This window comes from Aythya fuligula, chromosome 5 (assembly GCF_009819795.1).
Source record: "Aythya fuligula isolate bAytFul2 chromosome 5, bAytFul2.pri, whole genome shotgun sequence".
NCBI lineage: Eukaryota > Metazoa > Chordata > Aves > Anseriformes > Anatidae > Aythya > Aythya fuligula.
This window is the reverse complement of record NC_045563.1, coordinates 50,562,200-50,581,251: the sequence shown is the minus strand read 5'-3', so window position 1 is coordinate 50,581,251 and position 19,052 is coordinate 50,562,200.

Sequence of the window (19,052 nt, the reverse complement as noted above, 5' to 3'; positions counted from 1 at the left end):
GGCCTTTAAGGATTTTAAAGGAGTGGGAATTAAGTAAGATTTGAAAATCATTTCAAGTGGGACACACAGCAGGTCACGAGCACTATGCTGTGGTAGGGTACGCACCTTGGTATACTGGGGGACATGAGCAATTCTCCATCCACCTACACAGGTTGGATGATAATTGTAATTTTTTTCAAGACAGCATGACATTTCCTGCATATTATAGTCCAATTAGCAACATATGCAGCAGCTGGTGAAAGAATGGATGCTGAGAACCTTTTCAATAGCCATTTCATATAACCATGAATGAACATCTTGGGACTGTTTACTAACAGGTGCTTCTATTCCTTCGAATGTGCGTGCTTGTTCTTCATTCTATTAACCACCATCTAGCTCCTGAGACTGGTAAGAGAGTGGACTACGTGTTATCTTAAAAATAATAAAAATAACAATAAAGGTAATATAATAATAAAGACATACAATAACAGCATATAATAATAACAATATTATTAATAAAAATAGGTAACTCTTGGGGGGTTGTCTTACTTTTATATTGTCCTAAAACATTGTTCATTCAGAGAATACAGTGAATAGAAAGTAATTGTGGAGTACTGTAATAAAAGCTCAGTCCTTTCTGAAAAAAACTGCATTTCAGTTTGTACAGTAGGCAGATAGATGAATGTAGCATATCTGTCACAAGGAAGATGCAAAGCTTAAAGTGTTAATATTTTTGTAGTGAGTGGAAGAGTTATGCTTTATAATACCCTTATGAGGAAATCATGTACTACGTATCATTATTTTTAATACTTTACCCTCAGAGGGAGAAAATAACAGTTTCCAAACTTGAGAATTTGTTGAACAATGTCTTGTGTTTGTTCTTAAATCTATTACATTAGCAGCTAAAGGACTGGAGACTGGAATACCAATAGTGACTCTTCCTTTCATAGCTGTTGAGGATGTTTGGTCAACATTGTTTTTGCAGATACAGTATGACTGCTGAAACACCATCAATAAGTAGGTATGGACCTCAATAAGAGTGCTAGATTTACTTCCCAAAAGGCAGTTATATGCATTATTTATAATATGGAAGGTCAACATACAGGTAGAGCAGCTTCTGGCTTTTCTGTTTGGAGGATCATCCAGACAGGTGTTTAAACATCCATTCTGATGTCTACTAACAGTAGATATCAACAGGCTCAGATCCCTTAATGTAGGAAAACTATTATTTGAGATGAAAAGTTACATTGTTTGTCATTAAGCATCCTCAGTTCTCTCATCCTGAAGCTTTATTGGTTTCCATCTAGCCTATATTCAATTTGGTTCTCAGGATGTTTACAGTTTTGCACAATACAGCCTACGTTTTTGTAACTCCAAAGTTAAGAGTCTTCATACTGACTTAAGTTCATACTGACTTAAGGATCATCAGTATGCGGGGTTGTCCTGCTCATACCTTCTTTGACCTGACAACTGACTGTAATGTCATCTTGAATGAGATGCCATCACACCCAGTATCATGATCCTGTGACATCTATTGAGTCCCTGTTTCCAGTTAAGATTGGCTTGAAGTATCTTTGAGTACTCCAGCCCTTCAGCCCTGCATTACCCTACAAAGAATGTTCATGTTACAGGCCAGATGAGAATCACATTTATAAATCCAGGAAAGAAGCTCCAATATCATTTAAGCTCTTGTAGCTGTAAAATAATACATTTGAAATAGGAAGCATACTTTTGACTACTGCAAAATATATTGATGGTTTGAGATCCATCTCCATTTCATCTTCAACAATTGTGCTACACTCTAGTTGTAGGCACATTCATTTGTTTTAGAGAGACAGCAGATATTAACAAAATCCAATAACTATTTTTCACCTGAGTAATTATTTGCGTGAAAATGATTAGGGAAAGACAGTTACTGATATCTGTCTGTAGTTGTATTGAGGAGATATTTGATGGAAAAAGCATGTAGTTATAAGCAGAAATATGCAACTAGATGAAGATTTTTTTTTTTTTAAATAATTGGTAGTTTAAACGCAGATGTTTAGAGGAGCCATGCGAAACTCTGCATAAATTCATGTAATATCATTAAAATTCTTTAGAATAGTCATTTTTTATTTTATTTTTTTTTAAAGGAAATAGTTCATCTAAGATAATTTATTTTTTCTATATTGACATTAATAATTTTGTTTTAAACTACATAATATTGTGGGAAATAAATAAATGCATCTGTGTAGCTTAGCAGGTTATATATAATTTAGTGTACTAGGCAAAGCTAAGGCACAGAACTGGCAAGCTATCATCCTCACCTGTTATTAGTGTCTTCCCTGTTTAGCTTTGTCCTGTCTGAAGTGGTTCTCTTCAAGGCAATACTTCTGTATGGCCAAGAGGATAAAACATTCTGAACAGGCAATATGCAAAGAGCCACCACAGGTTTTGCTCACCTTTTTTTAATTACTTTTCTTACAGCATTATTCAATATTACTGTAATATATTTTTTTTTTCTCCAGCTAACATTATAGGCCTTCATACCACAACCAGTGGCAAGCAGCGCTCACCCTGAGGTTAATGGTATTAAAAACTTTCTAATGCACTGTAATAAGGTCCTTATATTAATATTATACAAGCAGGAAGCAGATAAAGTAGAACTAACAATAACCAAAACTTTTGGTTTCAGTTATTCACAGATACAGCCTGTGTCAATTGGACTTAAAACCATCAAACACTGCCAGGCCCTGTTTTATTTGCCACTGTGAATACGCTCTCAGGTATACACAGCACATAAGTCCCATACTTAAAGGCTAAACTTGTAGACTAAAATTTTGCTGCTTTGCATAGTGCAGAAATAGGAAACATTTTTCAACTGAATCTGCAACTATCATCTCAGGGACACAGAAAGCATACTCCATCTGGTTTCTGGTATAGTCTTTAAAAAAATTACTTTATTGCTTATGAAAACCATAACAAAATATGGTCAACTGATGGAAATGAATCTGTACAGTCAGTTTTAGAAACCAGCCAAATAAGGAACTTGAATAATAACCCTGAGACACGTTAGATGCAGTCATTATCAAAACTATTGTAACTGATTTTTTTTTCTGTGTAATTATATTTTAATGAAAAGATAAAAATTATATAAATCCATTTATTTAGTATTTTTTTTGTCAAATTAAGTAATATTCTATCATTTTAAATAAAGCAAATCTGTATGTCCAAATATGTTACTAGAAAGTAACTTAAAATTTCCAAGCAGACATGTAGTAGAAAAGCTCAGTCTCTTAAAAAAATCATTTTAGCATCAGGAGTTTCATTCCACCTTAGTGATGACCTAGTTTAACCCTACTTAATCTTTGGTAGATCATGAAAAAACTGCCCAGGTTGGTATGGCTGAATACATAGCAAACAGCTGAGCTGGACCATGATTTGTAATTAAAATTATACTTAATGGAAACAAACAAGTACAGATGAAATAGATCAGAAAGAGAGGAATGAATGGATAAAATCTTTGTTACTCTCCAGAGATAACCGTTCCATCTCTTTCTCATGCTCTCTGAGCCTATAAATGAGTTTCTGACAGCTTTTAATTGCAGCAGTATTGCTTTATTCTGGAATTAGTTCTACAAAGTTGTATCTATGGTGGGAAAACATATATCAATAACCATTATAAATGTTTATTATATATGGTTACTATACTACATATATCAGACACTACTACATTGAATCTTTTTTGAGATAACTTCAGCCTTCTGTTGAGCTTGCAGAAAATTTACCGTAATTCCAATTCTTTCTTTTCCATCGGAAAGGTTTTAACATAATGACTTAGAGTTAGTTCTGCTTATCATTGTCAGTTAACAGTCTACTAGACAGAGTAGAGCATTATTATCTGCATGCGTATAAGATTCAGGTATTGTCCAGAATAGATAGGTGTGATTTGGTCCATCATATCATTATGAAACAGGTGATCGTCTTGTTGCAGTGGAGGAGAATGTGTACACACAGTTATTTTCACGGTTCCATGCATGTCTCCTGTATACCAATGAAGTGCAGGCCATGATCTCTTTTTTCAAAAAAAAAAAAAAAAAAAAGGATGTTATTTGTCACAAATAAATCGATTGGAAAGATGAGTTAAGATGAGTTATTTTTTATCAATACTCTTTAACCAATCCTGGCTTTACACCATCAAGGTCTTCCCTTTTAGCACCTTTCACGATATTGGGAGAAAGTAAAAGAAAAGCAAACAAGCAAAAAGGCTTCACACTAGCCTGAGGCTAAAGTAAATGTATTTTAAAACTGTGCCCAACCACTGTGACAAGAGCAGTGTGCTGTGAAGAGGCTGGCAGCATCCAGCTGGTGAAATTATATCTTGTTTGTATGGCAAACACTTAATAACTTTTTTGCTGTGTTGATGGAAATGATTAATGCAGGTCTGGCTGTAGGATGTCCATAACCAAGAAAGGCATATTTAGAAAGTGTCTTTTTGTCTCCAGAGCAGTAGAATATGCCTTGACTGCAAAGAAGCACAACTGCAGAGTGCAGTGAAATAAAAGCTATCTGGTTTAGCCATAGAACCCACAAATTCCTACGTAGTCCTCTGAGATATTACACAGTGCTAAAACTGGATATCTTTCACTGAGCAAAGTACTCAGGTCAGGGATCAGAATTCACACCATTGTATCCCAAGCAATTCCTCAGCAGTCATAATTATATCAGAAAAATGAAATTATTTCTGCAATCCTGAACACATTATGTGATTTATCTTCTGCTTGTATGAGTCTTAGAGAACTCAAACAAAAATGCTCACTTATACATCATAAACCCTGAATGTGAAAAAAAAGAAGTTACTCCAGCTTGTGTGATTAAGACATTTCTTTTTAGAGCAAATGACTTTCCTAATACAGCATCATTACAAAAATCATTCTAAACACTAAAGAGATGCAGCAATACCTTAAAAACAAACAAAAAAGGAGACAACAGCAACAAAAGATTGTGAAGTATTTGTCTAGTCAGGGTTCTGTTACTTTATCACAGTGCTACTTTGCTGCAGGCGCTTAATTTTAAAATAGGTGTCTTTGATTTTCTTTCTATTAGAGCTGTGAGAGTTTTGGAAAGCAAGCTTGATGAGTTGGTTATCTTTTATTATATAAATAAATACCTTAATTAATTTAATTAAATGAAGCTCATAAGCCCTAGCAGCAGTTTAATTAGAATCAATGGAGAAATTAAAAATGATTTAAAGTGAGGCCAATGTGAAATAAATCAGAGGAAAGACACTACAGAAAATAGAAATAAAAAGCCCTACAAGGATCTACATTTTGGCTGAATTTAGCTAATCACAATCAGAACTGCAAATGGTAAATCACATTAAAACTCACTTTGAGCTTGAAGTTTGGAGCTCATAATAGTGATGTAGGCCCACTATGCAGCAATGAACAATATTTATGTTGAGCTTTAGGATACGTGTTTAAACAAATGTAAACATGGATTTTTCTTTCTTGATATATTCCTTGAAAGGGCAAATACTGTGACAAAGATTTATTACAGGCTTTATTTAGTACAGAGAATTTCACTGTAAGCTGTACCTACATTCAAATCTAGATCTTCAGAATAGAAAGAAGAGCTCCATTGTCCATTCTGAAGTAAAGTCCTTTAGCGAAAGTTTCACAGCCTTTCCTTTCAGACATATTATGTAATTAAGTAGGAAAGTGAAAATTAGGACTACAGAGTTGCATTGCTAGATCTGATGATGGGAGAGCAAATTATTTTCTCTGAGTCTTAGTTTTCATTGAGCTTAATCGTTTGTTTTATAAAAAGTGCTTAGGAATGAAAGTTAGCGCTTATGCTTGGATGATTATATCAAGTCTTCCAATACAATTTGTAGCCTATACACTTGAGTCAGCATAACTGGGATTTTTTTATAAAGAAGATTTATGGAAGGGTCCTGGTTAAAAAAAAAAAAAAAAGAGAGAGAAAATTGTGTTTATTTACTTATTTCTGATCATGTTTCCAATCATTTAGCTTATACTTTTCTATCAAAACAGGCAAAGGGGTAATAAATTACTCCTGGGATAGGAGTGAACAGCTGGGGGTAAGATTACTGGAAATGTTGGTAGTCGACTTTGCTACCAAAGATGTGTTGAGTAAATACACAGCAGCCTCTTTCAAACTCACTGGAAAAGATTTCACTATCTTCCATTCTGTCAGGTGACAGGCTGAGAATTGTAATGTTAAATTTTGTGTATTATCACCAAAAATAATTTCTTGCTTTCTGAAATCTTACCTTAAACTCTCAACATGAAGTGCTATTTGCACATTAAGGCATGATTCAGTAGTTTTGCCTTTATCAGTGCCTAACACCTCAAAAAGAAAGAAAGAAACAAACAAAAATGATATTTCATTTTACCCTATATTTTGAGCTTATTTGTGGTGTTAAAAAAAAAAAAAAAAAGGCAAGAAAAAAAAAACACCATGACTTTATTTGATTAGAGCCTTCAATGCCTCTCAAATGCATACAGTTCTATAATTGTTTGCATTTTTAAATGCATAAATAAATTGAAAAGTAAACTGTTACTCTTGAGTATGCATTTTCGTAGTAAGAGGTTTTCTCCGAGCAGATCTGTAGGGAAATAAGACTGTCAAATCATTAGATAACATTATTTTGTAATTTTGCTTCTGGATGTGATAATGTTCTGATGCAGTTTCAGCAGTCACGGAAATCCCTTAAGCTTTGCTATGAGGTTTTGCTCATTTTTTAAAATGTGATTCTTGAAACTCTCAGGATTTATGCAACAGAGGGATTACCAGAGAACAACATCACTGGGATAGTGTTGCGTCATTTAGTGCAGGGGAGCAGAAAAAGAAGAATAACGGAGGGAAAATCAAGCTAAACATGGGTCAGAGGGACAGCAGACATACTGCTGGAGCTGGCATGGGACAACCAATAAAAATGTCATCCTTTGGCACCAATGCCTCAAAGGTTTTTTATCAGTGCTCTGGAAGACCAAATTGCCTAGCTGTGGTGCAGTGCTGATTCAATAAATACTAATAATGAGTTACATCTGTGATAATATAAAAGAACATTGAGCTGATGGCATTGCTGCCAAAAGAGACATATGGATATTAATGGTAGGCCTTCCCTTTATCCCAAGTTAGTGTGTTTTACATGGCCACCAAGACATTTTTAAACACCTTTCTCATTAAGCATCATAGAAGGCACTCCAGGTAATACTTATGGTAGAGATTAGTTAGTCTAAGAAGATATTTCATGGAAGTCCTTTTTGAGTTTCTGTTTCTGCTACTTCCTTCCTTGTACTGTTAGCTTAAATTTCAGGCTCTCAAAGCAGAATTCCTTAGAAGCTGCTTAACTGTAAGGAAGAAACCAAAAATTGCATAGTCTTCATTCTGACTGATAAATCCTTCTATACTGACCAAAGCTTAGCACAACATGAGTGATTTGGCACACGGTGTCTGGGTGCATCCAGTATGAATGCTCAGACCAGGGTTGAGACTGGGTGTACTTGTCCCATCGCACTGAGCTTCTTACCTCTGTAGTCCTTGGGTCAGTGAAAGACTGGGATATAGGCACAACAGTAGTAGCTCAGGTGTTTGTAGGAGTGAACTGAAGTGAACATCCCAATCAAGGTTGATGACAGACGTTTGCTCTTCTCTCTGTCCTTCTTCAGAGTAAAGTCAAACAAATTTGATTAAATCACATGTAATGGGTAGTGGGAAAGTATTCACATATAAGTGCATTGCCTTGTTGGTAAATCATGAGACCACAGCCATCTGCGCAAACAATTTTTCATCTCTGTTTCTCTTTAAAGTCAAGAATTTTAAATTAAACTATCTGTGATTTTCATTGATCTGACTAATTATACCAGAACAGAAAGAAGAACAAGGCCTCTGGCTGGGAGGCTAACATAGTACTCTTTACCTCTCCTACAAGGCAATTTGTGCCCCAATCCAGACAAAGTAAGGCTAGGTTTTAGGATCTAATTGCAAGTAGCTGTCGTGGTTCCGCTCGAGTGGGCAGCCAAGCTCCACCACAGCCGCTCTCTCACTCCCCCTCCTCAAAGAGGAATGGGGAGAAAATATGTGAAAAGGGCTCAAGGATTGAGATAAGGACGAGAAAATCACGCAATAATTATTGTAACGGGCAAAACAGACTCGGCATAAGGAGATAGTAAGATTTATTGCCTACAACTAACAAGCGAGAGAAGTGAGAAAACAAAGGGAAAAAAAAAAAAAACAAAAGCACCTTCCCCCCATCCACCCTCTTCCATCTCCTCCCCCCAAGCGGCGCAGGGGAACGGGGGAATGGGGGTTATGGTCAGTCTACAGCACTTCTTCTCTGCCACTCCTTCTCGATCACTCTCGTCCCCTGTGCTGTGGGGTCCCACCCACGGGATGCAGTCCTTGATGAACTGATCCGGCGTGGGCTTCCCACAGGCAGCAGCTCTTTCAGAACTGCTCCAGATATGGGTCCGTACCACGGGGTCCATCCCTCAGGAGAAAACTGCTCCAACCTGGCTCCCCTACGGGCAGCAGCTCCTGCTGGGTCACCTGCTCCTGCGTGGGCTCCTCTCCACGGGCTACAGGTCCGGCCCGGAATCTGCTCCGGCAGGGGTCTTCCACAGGCGGCAGCCTCCGTCGGTGCAGGGCCACCTGCTCCACCGTGGTCTCCTCCACGGGCAGCAGCGTGGAACCCTGCTCCACCGTGGTACTCCATGGGCTGCAGGGGGACATCCTGCTTCACCATGGTCCTCACCACAGGCCGCAGGGGACTTCTGCTCCGGCGCCTGGAGCACCTCTCCCCCTCCTTCTACACTGACCTTGGTGCAAGGCTGTTCTCTCACTCCCTTGACTCTCCTGGCTGCTGCTGTGTGGCGCAGCGTTTTTTCCCTGTCTTAAATATGCTCTCACAGAGGCGCAAAACAACATCGCTTATTGGCTCGGATCTGGAAAACAATGGGGCCCTTCCCAAACATGGGGCAGCTTCTAGATCTTTCTCACAGAAACCACCCCTATGGCTCCCTGCTACCAAAACCTTGCCACGTAAACTCACTACAGTAGCAAATCCAGATCATGCCTGTAGACATGATCTATTGTATAATTAAACATACATAGAAATATATAGCTATGTATTATTTTAAAACCAATGTTCTGCTCCAGTATAAACACAATAGTAGTCAAATCAGAGAATCCAGACATTGAATACCAACTTCCCAGTTCAAAATTAAATCAAATCCACTTTCTGGCTAGGTTTCAATGGTCCACCTGCATGGGGATATTTATTGACATAAAACCTAAGCTATATAACGAATGTAATACTACTGTACTTAAAAATATATATGGATTAAACAGGTTAAAAAAAAAAAAGTCTACACAGCAAATTACATTGTTGTAACAATAATATAACAATTTATATTATTATTAAATTATAATATTATTAAATTATTATATTATTAAATATATTGTTGTAACAATAATGTTGTAACCAAATTGTAACCATATAATGCAAATGCCCAGTTCCCAGAACATTCTATTTTATGCCCAAATTGCCTGTAAACATAAAGAATAAAATCTGAATTCAGGTTGTGTCTTTTTTTTTTTTTTTTTTTTTTTTCTCTGAGATGTTCCTAGTAAAACCCAGCAGCAATACAGTTTTTCTTCAAAGGTTTGGGGCACAGTCATTTCACATGAGAATCAATACAAATCTTAACAATGAATTGTGAGCAGGAAAATTCTCTTAAATCTCTGAATTCTAAGGTCTTCATCTACTTCTCATTGTAATCATCTGAATAATGAAGCAGTAAGGGTGAATCCTTAAGGTCTAGACTGTGCTTTTACAGCAGTGCAAAAATTTTTGAAAGCTGATATGTATGTGTTGAAAGCTAAGAAGCTCTGAAATTAAAAATTGAAAATTGTTGTGTCTTCCTATTTCTTTTGGTGTTAAGATCACAATGAAAAATACCTGAAATGGGACAAAAATGTAGACTGGCAGATCCAATTGAGCATGAATTGTTTGTCCAAAAAATTGGAAAGATAGTTTTTAATAACATCCTGCTTACAGTGCAACCTAATCAGAACTTTGGTTTGTGAGACCTGGAAAACAAAAAATAACTTATAGTGAATGTCACATTTCTTTACATTTGTTTATAACCAGCAAAGCGATGCTATCAACATAATATCTTTGGACTTTAAATCTATTCAGCCACTATGTAAATGGATTTGGCATGTGCATAATCTGCTTCTAAGATTTATAGTAGACATTTATTAAAGGATTAGGGAGCAATGAAGCTTTTGATGGCTGAGGTAGTACATATCTTACTGCATATTTACCAAAAAATAATACATAAACATAGATTTCAGAACCTTAAATTATATATATATATATAACACATATATATATGCATATATATGTATTTACTTTGCTTTGGAAATTCTTACGTAAAGTGATTTAGAGAAAAAAAAAAAAAAAAAAAAAGAAGAAGAAAAAAAGGGAAAAAAAGGCACATTCCACCATATTGGATCTTAAATCTAAAATATAAGTGGATTAGTATATTTGCTTTGATATGGATACCTTTCATACTTAGGGTGTCTTAAACTAATCTGTGAATTAGATTTCCTGAGTGATGCCTACAAAAAGATTTAGACACCTGAGATAGTGATCAATGTCCAGTTTAGTCTGAACCTGGTAAACCTGTGGACATGGGAAGTACCTATAATGCAACACCATTTCATTTTTCTACTAATAAAATTCTATGAGGACCTAAAAATCTGCTTCTGAAAACTCCCACAGGTTTCTCAGTCTGCACTAAAGATGAATTCATATTTACACACTTTCTAGAGCAAGACGCTAAGCATTCATTTGTGTATTTAAAGGTTAACTACTCTGTCTTCAGCTGACTGCTTGTGAGTGACTAGGACAGCCTGCAGAAGAAACTGAACAAGTGGATGTTACCAACTACTTTCCTGCAATACTTTCCAGTTCTTCAGTAATTTGAAGTTCAGAGACATCTTGAATTTAATAACATTTTGTATTCAATAGTTCTTGATGGACTTTTTTTTTCTTCCAGTCCTTTTTTTAAATCCTAGAGTGGTTTCAGTACCCAAAGCATTCACCAGTAATCTCTTCCATGTAAACTATTTAATAGATACTATCTGCATTAAAGGGTGTCCCCCCCCCCCCCCCCCCCCCCCCCCCCCCCCCCATTTTTTCTTAATCTTCTGCTATGTTTCTTTGATGCTTTCTACTTTTTCTTTTTCTTTTGGGAGACAGAACAATTTTATCCCCTATATACTTTTTCAATGCCACTTCAAATTTTACAGGCCTTCATCATAGTCCCTGCTCATCTTACTCTTTTCCAGATTGAAAACTATTAAATTACCTATTTTTGTTTTAATCATACAAAAGCCATACCATATCTTTGAACATCACTTTCATCCTTCACTAAATCTTCTCCATTTTATCATATTCTTTGTGAAATAGAAAGGCTGGAACTGAACAAGTATTCAAGAGTACCATAGATTTAACTATGGCATTACAAGGCTTCCACTTCTGATTTCTGTTCATTTTGAAATAGAACCTAAACTTCTATTTGCTTTCTTGACAACTATTAATAATTAGCTTAACATTATGTAGAATTCATTATAAATCTAAATAGTCAGTTTAGATCCCTTATATATATATATTTAGAATATATAGAATATAAATAGAAAATAAAATATCTTTTTCCCTTTGTGCACCATTTTCAATTCATATTCAATTTAGTCTGCCTTTTTATTACCAATTTACCCAGTTTTTTGAACTCTTCTTTGGCTGCAGACCATCATCTTTCTTACCCATAGTAATTTATTTGTTACCATGAATAACTCATCCACCTCCCTCATTTCATCTCCTTTTATAATTCATTTGTGATTATGTGAAATGACAAATACCAATGGAGAATCACATGGGTGGCATTCTACTACTTTAATGGCTGACCTTGTGCTCCTACTATTGTTTTCCTTTATGTTACAGATTTCTCTATGTGTGTAAAGTTTTCTGTTGTTCTATGACAGTTTAATTTTTTAAGAAGCTTTGGTGAAAGACTGCAAAATGTTTTTTGAAAATCAAAGCAGACTACATCAGCTGAATTTCTCTTGCCAATATGCCTATTGATTCCTTTCATGAATTTCACTAGATGTGTGTCACATGATTTCCTCTTAGAAAATCCCACTGGATTTTCCCCAATGTATAATTTTTAACCATGTGGTTCCAAAATTCCAATTTTAGAAAAGATTTTGCTGGTAGTAGTGTGTAAGTATAAATAGGAGATGGTAGGCAATGGCAACAATGGAAGAAATTTCACTGAAACTTTTGAGAGATGCCAAGTTAAATCCTAGACTACATGGGTAGCTGAGAAAGTTTTGTGGCAGGGTCAGAAATTGAAGAAAGAGAAGCAATCACTGTTATGGGAATGAACTGGCAACACATTAATTGTGGATTAATTTCTTTATTTAACAGCTTCTGAGCAGAGTTCATCACATTAGCATCTGAGCTTTTATAACCAGCAGTGGATTTATCCTCAAATCACCTCAGTTACATTAGGAGAATTATTTCCTTTGATTTATCTTGGCTAAAAAAAAAAAAAAAAAAAAAAAAAAAAAAAAAAAAAAAAGTAGATCTTGCTTGATTTAACACCTACTTAAACACATATTAAACACATATTATTGACATATTATTGAAGAATTAAGGTCTTAATAACATTTATCCCCACCAAACAAATAATTTAAAATGTTAAAAAATGGGTATTGTGCACAAAGAAGTTTCTTTGGTGAGACCAAATGATAAGGAAAATTTTTCCACTAATTTCACATCTACAGAATTTAAATGGACTGTCTTTTACAATTTTAGTGGGGCAAGGACTGCCTTTTGAAACAGGTTATGTTCAAATAAAATTTAGCGTCAGTGCTTCAAGTCAGAGTAACAGGGTAGCAAAAGTTTCTATCTTTCAGAAAGCTATTTCTGACTGATTGTGATGAAATGCCAATAATGCTTTTCAAAATAAGTGAAATTCTTATATAAGGTAATTATATAATAATAAGTATGTAGAAACTTGAAAAATGGAATTCAGTGCTCGTGCACACTCGTAAGAACTTTGGACTACAGACGCAATAGCACTTTCTACAGATGCAATAGCACTTTCAGTAAAACTCCTTAACAAGCCAGGTTATTATTTTCTGCACATTTCATAACAGGTGACATGCTATTCTGCATGTGTTGAAAAGTGGGAATTTCTAGAGGTAGATTATTAGAACACAATTTCATCTTTGGAAGTAATTAGGAACTACATGCAACATGATCATTTCCCATGTGCAAGAATTAATAGAAGCATAAAAAATCTGTTTAAAAGGTGCTGCTAATGTTCAACAGAGTTGTTAAGGAAGTCCATTACAGAGAATAAAGAGGAACAACTGGGAATACACAAGGAGGGAAATTTGGAGCATTTTTCATATACAATGTTGTTTTCAGGGGTAAAGGCTGGGATAGCTAATAACTTCAGGGAAACCTAAGGGAAATACAGTATATGTAAGTGAATGAGCTTTTAATAAGACAGATGATAGTAATTCTCATACAAATAATGGTCCTCTCATTACATAAATGACATTGGAAAAATTAGAAGGCATTCCAGCAAAGCAAACTAGAGTAAGTCAATAATTAGAGAATAGAACTTCTGGAGAAAGTGTCAAGGAACTCACTTTGAACACTAAAACTGAAATGAAACTTCTATTTTGCAATGAAACTTTTTTGCAAGCTCCTGGATTGGTCTGGACCAATACTGAATACAGTAAGGTCAAAAGAATTTCTTGCTTCATAGAATCATAGAATGGTTTGTGTTGAAGAGTACCTACTTCCACCACTCCTGCCATGGGACACCTTCCACTAGACCAAGTTGCTCAAATCCCCATCCAAATTGCCCTTAAACACTTCCAGGGATGGGACAGCTACTCTGGGAAACCTGTTCCAGTGTCTCACCACCCTCTGAGTTAAGAATTTCTTCCAAATATCTAATCTAAATCTTCCCTCTTTTATTTTAAAGCCATATATCCTTGTCCTGTCACTATACTCTCCAACAAAGAGTCCCTCCCCAGATTTCTTGTAGGCCGCCCTTATGTAAGGAAGGTTGCAATGAGGTCTGACTTTTTTTTTTTTTTTTTTCCCTAAGGCACTCAGATGTCTAAGACTCATTGCGAAATGTAAAACTTATAATGGATAGAACAGACTGGGAATTTATCTGGGAATTTATTTTCAGAGTATTTTTCCTTTGAAAATAATACGTTCAGCAGAGTAAAAGTGGAATGTTTTGTAGAATTGAGCTGGAAATAAGATCTGCTTCAGACTGGATTGGTGATTATAGCATTCAATTGAATTCAAAGCTATCCTTTGCCTCCTCATCTCTTCCTGACTTGGCTAATAGTCACAGCGGTCTGTGTTTCAAATCATCTCTGGCAGATGCCCTAAACCCCCACTTCCTCTTGTTCCTCCAGCCCAGGTTACCAGCAATTCTAGGACATTTTTTCTAAAATAATCAGATTTTGAAACCTAAGGTTTTGCACAAATCAAACTTCTACTTGAACTTTTTGCTAACAGATCACCAGATCCATGTGAAAGTGCTGCTTCTAGGTTTACTCAGTCGCCCTGTCCAGAAGTATGCCTGACCATGAGTGCTCATCTGCAGTGTTTTCTTCAGTTATATTTGTATATAAAAGTGAGGGAGAATTCAGAACTCATTTAGGAGTGTTTATTTTTAGACAGCCACTGACACAGATGCCCATGTAAAATAGCAGACTTCAGAAAAAATGGTGCAAAATAACAACTGGTAAAAAACACAAACCAAAAACAAAGCTCTCACCCACTGTAGGAAAGAAAAGCAAAACAGAAATGATTTTTTTTTTTTTTTTACAGATCTGATGCAACAGATCATGCTTTAGAGCACTTTGCTCAGTGCCAGAACTACAAAAAAATGGATTCATGTTAATTTTAAGCCTGCAGGTTCTCACTCCTGGGGTACTACACTCACAAATGATTAATTCAGAAGATTGGCATACAGTAGTGCTTTGCTTGCAACTGTGCCAAGGGGAGTTACTCAAGCATGGAGACTAATCTCAGATGAAGAATCTGTAAGGAAAAGTCACAGACAGAAGGCAGCGTTCAATATTTGCCTTTTGGGGACATATAGGTAAATTCTTAGTTCCTGTCACTTAGCTAACACACCACGGCATGAATAAAGAACATATAGATTCACATTACATATTCACATTACCCTTTTCCTTTTTTTTTTTTTTTTTTTGAATGTACTGTGTATGTACTGATAAAGACTATTTCTTAAGTTATATCCTCAGCAGTGGAAATTGGCATATTCTATGGAGCTATGATCATTTACTTTTGTTCAAAGCCCACCTCTTTTTTTTTCAAGGTTGTACTCGAATAGCCAAAACAGTGTGAATATTACTCATGAGGTGTTTCCTAGCAGAGGGTAATCAGAGTTCAGGCTGATTGTGGTTCATTCATTCCATTTGGAAAATGTTTCCTCTAGCTGCTCCTTCAAGAAAGAGATTGACAGAGGCAGAACTCAGCGTGAGAGGGAAGTTTTTGAATTCTCTTGCATTCTGGAGAGCATGTAGGTTAATCACCATCTTAAGATGTTGGGCAGGTAGCACAGCCAGACCGTGCAGCACTCAGATCAGAGGTGACTTCACCCCATGTGAGCTGAATATAAAGGAAAGCAGCAATAAGAGCTAAAAAGTTAGGTTAAAGTGCCTGGTTATATTTTGCATTGCTACAGTTTTAAGGAGGAAGTTAGAGAAATGGCTACAGCTACTGTCTGCCTCTTCATGTGTTTTCAAAGACCATATGCTCTCATTCAGTCCTTAAAAAACAACTTTCTAACAACGTTATTATCAAGGTGACTTTGATTCTTGTTGCCCTAATCCTCTGTTGGGTGCTTTCTGCAGCACTTTAAACAGATTGGGAATTGTGACTTTGTTTATTAGAGAAACTGCTGTTGTGTGGGTTCTTTTTCCCTGCTTTAGATCTTTGGGAAGATAGTTCAAAGCTGTCAATCCCTTCAAGGGAGGAACTTAGAAAGGTAACAGAAAAAAGGCAACATAACCACAGAGTGGTAGGAAGGAAGTATATGTCAGGCCTCTTCCTTGAATTATACAAGACACAGGTAATTCAGCACACATGCTATTTACTGCAGGGTAAGACAAATAATTAGGTACATATCCATGTGTAATTATGAAACGTGACAATTCTCTCACTGCTTCTTTGTGACTTCTACAAACGTAGTGAAATCTTCTTGCACTTGCTGACAGTACTCCTTCCCCCACATCAAAGGCTATTGTTTAAAGATATGTCATCAAATCAATAAGGAATAATTTGCATGTGAAATGGGACCAAAGCCTTGTTAACTCTGAGGCCTGCTAAGCAGGGATCCAGTGGAATATCTGGAATATACTGTAATATCCTATTCCCATAACACTCTGTGCTCACTTGATCCAGCTTTTAGCAAACCTCTTCTATGAGGTATAATGATATGGTCTACTTATACAAATGTCAGAAGATCAAAGTCAGATATATTGAAAAAGTAATCAATGTGTTTTTTCTCCAGTAATATTTGACACTTCAGGGGATGGATAAAACATTTCAGCATAAAAATAGAAATTATTTTTCTAAGCATGATGTTTCCAGCTTTGCTTACTCTCTAACAGTTTCTCACTGACAAGTGCCAGTGATCTAAGCACAATGATTCGTAACTTTTGAAGACTGTCCTTAGTCCAAACAACATTAAATGATCAAAAGTCATTTTTAAGAAATTACTTTAAAAACTATTTTTTTTTTAGGATGAAAGGAAAGAGGGATAACACTCCTTGTTTCTACCTAAAATGGTTAGGATCAAAACTAATTTTCTGCATTCCTAATTATTATAATTCAATATATAGAGACTATTTTTGGATTAACACAATTTTAAAATGCTAATAGGAGATAATTGTGGCTTTGCCAGAGATTATAAAGTGAGAGACGCTCCAGTTCTGATTCTCCATAGCACACTGAGATCCTCCTGGCATGCTTTGCTCTTTTGCATAAGCAGAAAGCCTATCCTACAGCAGTTTTATTTCCTTTTACCATTATTACAACAGTGTAGCTATAAATATTAACTCTCATGAAGTATATTTGCTGCTGAAACATGACTGAAAAACTCTGTCATCTCATGTTAAATTAATTACTTGCATTCTACATTGGATTTCTTGTAGCCCTTGAGACTGTTTGGGGAGTAACATTTAGGCGTACAAGCCATCTTTTATAAAGGTGATCATAGATAGGAGTAAAATAGTGGTGGGAGAAGATATTAAAGTGGGAGAAGATATTAAAGAGTTCCAAAGTAGTCATAGATGAAGAGCAAAAATATCTTCTCTCTTTTTCGAGAAATGCTTAGTTGTTTTTTTGTTGTTGTTGTTGTTGTTGTTGTTGTTGTTGTTGTTTTTTATTCTACTTATACACTGAAGCTACTGTGGTAAGAGCAGGGATGATAAATGCTTAGGTATTGATAGTAACTACTGGTTATCTTTCAAATATCACTCCATTTACATAAACCTCTCAAAAAGTCGTTTAGAAGAACATTTTCATAGGAACTTCTATTGTCTTAACTGGGGAGAGTTTCACATTCTTCCATACAAGCTGGCTGGTCAGATTTTTAAGGCAATACTAACAATTTATGCATTGTATAACAACAGCTGTGTTGTATTAAATGAGATCTTCAAGAAACGAACGACTGTAGTGTCTCTGGTTGAGCCCAAGGTGTATCACCAGGACAATGTGAGATCCCAGGCTCATCAGTACTGCAGAGCAAAGATGATAGTGTTAGTGCAGTTTCACACAACAGCCATCTTTTTCCTGTAACATCTTACAATTGGAATGGAATGGGATAGCCCAAGATGTAGTAGTAAGTTGGAAACACTGAAAAGATCTGAAAGTACCAATTCCCAAAGCTTTACTGCTTACCTGGGACCTTATTCTCCTTGAGTGCAAGAGTTGGACAGAAAGGAAAGGGAAACAGGACACACTTTGGGCATATTGTTTTGGGGATTTTAGCTTTCTGGGCAGCTGAATTCCACCACAACTGCCCTCTCACTCCCCCTCCTCCTCAGAAGGGAGAGAAGAAAGTACGTTGGAAAGAAAAAAAAAAGGCTCATGATTTGAGGTAAGGACAATTTAATTAAAGGGAAAAGGAAGGGAGAAAAAAACTAACACAGAGAGAGAAATATATATATATTATTCTCTACTTCCCATCAACGAGCGATGTTCAGCCACGTCTCAGGAAGCAAGGCCTCCATATGTGTAGTCGTTGTTTGGTTAGGACAGACATCTTTACCATGAAAGTCCCCCTCCTGCCCTCTCCTCCCCTTTTCCTTTCCTCTTTCCCACCTTTTATTCAGTTTAAATGTCCATTGTTCTATTTTCACCATTAATCACCAAGAACAGACTGGGCCATCAATCACAAATATTTCATTCTGTCAGGTAACAAAAAACAGACAGTCAGGTTTTCTTGCAATAATATAAATATTACCTGAAAATTTTCACTTTGTTTGTTAATGTGGTTTGAAAAAAAAAAAAAAAAAAAAGAAAAGAAAAAAAAAGCAAACACATGATGACAACTTGGCACTGAAATAAATAGAATTTTATTTCTAATTAAGCAGAAATTAATAAAGAAAATCAATAAAATCAAGTAGTAACTAGGGGATTGAGTGACCTACCTTTTTTTATTATACTATAATAATTTTATAGAGAGCCTTTCATGACCTTTTGAGCCACTTTGGAATCTAATAAACAACATCAGGCCCAACTCTGTAAGCAGCAAAGATTTTTAACAAGATAGTATGGATACTGCAACTATACAGGGCTCTTTTGTCTTTTTATGTGATTTTTGTCTAATCTAGACTTTTAAAATGTTCTAACATTTATTTTTATACCATATATTAAGCTGTTGCTTAGCGAAGTAACTGCAACATTCAATATATATATAGTGCATGGA